Here is a 5317-nt window from a genome sequence, read left to right as displayed (position 1 = left end):
ATAAATAAAAGTAGATAAATAAGTTTATCCACATTACTTTTAAGACATCTTTCTCTTCCTACTAATTCCATGTCAACAATATTATTTACTTGGCAAAACTTTAGAATAACCGCTCACTTTTTGCCAAATCAACTATTATTTCCAAATCAGTAAAAAAAATAAAATATACAAAAGAATATACAAGTAATAAAAATATATGCAAAATTACCAATGACAATAATTAAAAATTAATAATGTCTAACCAAATTTGTAACCTACAAAGATATATCACTATATTTATTATATCTTACCGTTATAAACAATACAATAAATTTATAACCCCAATAATTAATTTATTAATTTCTATAAATAACTCATTAAATGTAATAATCATCTATATTACAAATATCATAATAATATTATTATTTTACGTTACAAATATTCAAATTACATACTATTTAAACTACTTATATAAGTTTCTTATTACTATTTCTTCAAAAAACATCAAATTTAGCACGATCTATTCTTAATATATAAAAGTAGATAGATAAGTTTTTCCATATTACTTTTAAGACATCTCTCTCTTCCTATTAATGCCACGTCAGAAACATTGCTTGCTTGGCAAAACTTTAGAATTAACCACTCAATTTTTGCCAAATCAACTATTATTTTTAAATTAGCAAAAAAATAAAATATATAAAAAAATCATATTTACAAAATTATCAATGACAATAATTAAAAATTAATAATGTCTAACCAAATTTGTAACCTACAAAAATATTGAATCCATATTCCTATATTTATTATATTTTACAGTTATAAATAATACAATAAATTTATAACCCCAATAATTAATTTATTAATTTCTATAAATAACTCATTAAATGTAATAATCATCTATATTACAAATGTCATAATAATATTATTATTTTACGTTATAAATATTCAAATTACATACTATTTAAACTACTTATATAAGTTTCTTATTACTATTTCTTCAAAAAACATCAAATTTAGCACGATCTATTCTTAATATATAAAAGTAGATGGATAAGTTTTTCCATATTACTTTTAAAACATCTCTTTCTTCCTACTAATACCATGTCAGCAACATCACTTGCTTGGCAAAACTTTAGAATTAACCACTCAATTTTTGCCAAATCAACTGTTATTTCCAAATCAGCAAAAATATAAAAGATATAAAAAATTATATTTACAAAATTACCAATGATAATAATTAAAAATTAATAGTGTCAAATTTTAGAATTAACCACTCAATTTTCGCCAAATCAACTATTATTTCCAAATCAGCAAAAAAATAAAATATATAAAAAATTATATTTACAAAATTACTAATGACAATAATTAAAAATTAATAGTGTCTAATCAAATTTGTAACCTACAGAGACATTGAATCCATATCTCTATATTTATTATATTTTACCATTATAAATAATACAATAAATTTATAATCCCAATAATTAATTTATTAATTTCTATAAATAACTTATTAAATGTAGTAATCATCTATATTACAAATGTCATAATAATATTATTATTTTACGTTACGAATATTCAAATTCCATACTATTTGAACCACTTATATAAGTCTCTTATTACTAGTTCTTCAAATAGCATCAAATTTAGCACAAAATATTTATTTCTGAACTACACAACATCTCAAACTTAATCAATGGAGTATCATTCTTTGGACAATATAACCAAACAAACAGACAATTAGTTTATCAAAGTTTGCGTGATTCGTCTATGGAAAACATTAACACTTACAAATGAAGAGGAGTCTCTTTGCTTAGAAATGATTATATTAGATGAAAAGGTACAAAACAAACATCTTTATTGTATTTTTAAATTGAATTTACAAAAAAAATACTTTAATTATTTTTACTTTTTATATAATACTTTATATATAATTCTCTTTTAATATCATTAAAATTATACTTCTTTTAATATGCTATTCATTGTTCTTTTTCTAATAACTTCAAAAAAAATAAATGTAATCAATTTTTTCACCTAATTATTAACTATGATTTACTAACACTGCAGGGAACACCTTTTCATGTAATTGTAAAGAAAAATATGATGAACAAATTCAAACATTTGTTACCAGAAGAAAAAGTCTATACTATAAAAAATTTAAAAATAAAAGATGCAAATGACTTGAAAGCAAACTTTTTACTTATAATTATTGTGAAAGAAATTATAGATTCAATTTTGAATATTCTCCAATACTATTTTAAATTTGTATTACTTGAGACATTGTCTCCAGAATAGGTCAAAGAAAAATATTAACAGGTAATTTTACTTTATACTATTTCAATTATTCCTATTAAAAATAACTTATTAAAAAATTTCTACACATTTTTGGTCTTTTTTATTATAGATGTCATTGAAAAATTGTATGCATGCACATCAAGAGATTAAAGAGAAAGAAAACCATACAAATTCAAGACACATCTTCGGAAGAAGAACATACATGCAAAGATGGAACAAATAATACAATAGAAAGTACATATAACTCAACACATGCCTTCACAAGAACCTACAACAGAAAGAAGAAAGCAACAACTCTAACAATAACTTATAAAGAAAAAGGAGGACGAATGCCACATAAAAAGATCAAGTCCATTAAAATGATTAAATAAAACAAAAGCAAAAATCAAACCACCAAATAAAAATATCACTTTGTACAATTCCAACATCCAATTTTTTTTCTACTACAAATTTTTTTAAATAAAACACATTTCAAATTTAACTTTAGTTTACACATATTTAATTTAATTCTATAAAATATAGCAATTTTTAATATTTATTATATATTATTATTAATTTTCTACCCTACGCATCACGCGGGTCTTATTCTAGTTTTTTACTTATAGTTGTTGTTAAAGATCCAGTTTTGAACATTCCTCAACACTATTTTAAATTTACATCACTTGAGATATGATGGGAATAAAACACAATTCTCTACTTGCAAGAATTAGAGGAGCAACAATATCCACTCACAACAAGTATTAACACTAGCATAATAATACCCAATAGTAGCAAAAAAATCACATAAACCAGAAATTAGAAACAAGCTAACACACCGATATTTTTAACGTGGAAAACCTCCTCAATGAGAGAAGTAAAAACCACGAGTCACCAAGATCAGGATATAACTTCACTATGATGAAAAATAGGGTACAAGAGACTCACAAATTACTGATCAAAACGTGCATACAACAAGCCAAACAACTCAAGCTTCAAAGCTTTCAAAACAAGAACAAGAAGATGAAAATACCACAAAAACAGAACTGCTGTGCATGGTCAATATCTCCAACTACAGATATCGAATTGAAGATCGGAACAGTGAAAACAAAGAACCAGATGTGTAAAACACACTGTCCAAATTTGAGCTTGATCCAATAGTTAACGAATCTGCAACAACCAATTTACAGAGACAGCTTTGTGTATGTGCAAAAATAACTTTCTCTCTTCTTTTCTCTCTAGTGTTTGATGTTCTCCTCTCAAAATGACCTCTCTTTCACTCAACCCTAACTCACCTTAGCTACTTCAACTATCCATGGGTTTGGATACTAGCATTTGGTCTTTTTCTCCACATAGGAAGGGAGCCCAAAAACCTAACAAATCTCTCCCCTCACGACTATGTGGAGGTAACCGCAAATCTGGTGATTAAGCAACAAACCTCAAACTTCCATTTTGGTAATGCCTTGGTCATCATATCAGAACCATTCTCATCAGTATGAAACTTTTCAAGTTCCAACAACTCAGCATCCAAAACATCACGTATCCAATGATACCTCACATCAATATGTTTGGATCGAGAATGAAAAGTAGAGTTTTTACCAAGATGTATAGCACTTGACTATCACAAAACAACACATACCTCTCTTGAGTGAACCCGAGTTCCTTCAAGAATTTTTTCATCCAAAGCATCACCTTGCACGCTTCGGTAATGGCAATAAACTCGGCCTCCGTAGTAGACAAAGCAACACATTTTTGTAATCTTGATTGCCAAGACACAGCTCCACCTGTAAAGTTGATCAAGAAGCCTGAAATAGACCTTCTAGAATCAATATCTCCTGCCATGTCTGAGTCAGTGTAACTAACTAGAATAGGTTTATCACTTCCATAACACAACTTCATGTTAAAAGTACCACGAAGATATCTCATTATCCATTTTACAGCATTCCAATGCTCTTGATGAGTTTGGAAAACTCCAAATTAATATTTGTGATGAATAAACATTATTGAAATACTTAATTACAAAATTATTAATTTGATCTTCATTTAACATATGTTAATTAATAATTTTGTAATGCAGTTTTTTTTTTAATTGGGCCGAAATAAAAGGAAAGATTCCAAGCTCAATAAATCAAAATTCAGCCCTATGTAATTCTTGTTCTGTGATTGATGGCTGAAAAAGTTTTTATCATTTGGGCCAGAAATCTAACATTGCCATAAGCTCAATTAATTTGAATGAATCAAAACTTTATTGGGTCAAATTGAATTTTGTCACTACCAAGCCCAATTTAGTTTTGATGTATGATCTAATTCTTGATCCAAAACTCATCAGGAAAGCAAATGTTACTAATTGGGCCAGATTAATTTTGTTGCTACCAAGCCCAACATTAATTTTTGATGAATGTTTCCAAGCTTGGTCCGAAACCAAGTTTAAAAGGAAAGCAAATTGGCTTCATGCTTTCCAACAAATTCCATCTCTTGTTAAGGATGGATTTCAAAACTTAATAAGCTAGCATTGGAAACATGACAGAGAACTTGACTTTGATTTGATGGGAATCATTATTATCAATGCAGCACGCCACTCAAGTAAGGGAAGTAAAAGCAATCCATCAATTTGGTTCTAATTGCTTATACTTTAACCTCACATTTTCTCTCTCATCTCTCTTTCTTCTCTTCGGTTATTACACAGGAAACAATGGATGCCATGAAAGCAAATGTAAGCTACCGGAATGAAGGAAGAACAAGCTACAAGACCATCGAACTAATGATGGCAAGAAAAAGAAAAAGAAAAGTATGTTGTGGCTAAGATTTGCATCACTTATGGTAAGATTCTGTGATGAGATCTTGGCTTCTTCATGCTCAAAAAGGAAGAAGAAGATTCGGCCAGCAAGGTGAAGATTCTTGGAAGCATGGCTTGTCTCTGATTCTGCTCAACCACCACAGGAAGTAGCTAGAGTGGCGAAGTGATGGAAGAGGCAGAGATTGGAGCAGATGAAGTCATCATCATCATGAAGCATCAAGGGCCAAAAATCCATCTTGGAGAGAAAGCCAAGGATAGAGCACCCGGATTGAT

This window comes from Arachis duranensis, chromosome 5 (assembly GCF_000817695.3).
Source record: "Arachis duranensis cultivar V14167 chromosome 5, aradu.V14167.gnm2.J7QH, whole genome shotgun sequence".
NCBI lineage: Eukaryota > Viridiplantae > Streptophyta > Magnoliopsida > Fabales > Fabaceae > Arachis > Arachis duranensis.
The sequence above is the reverse complement of the archived record's forward strand: the minus strand, read 5'-3'. Positions refer to the sequence as shown.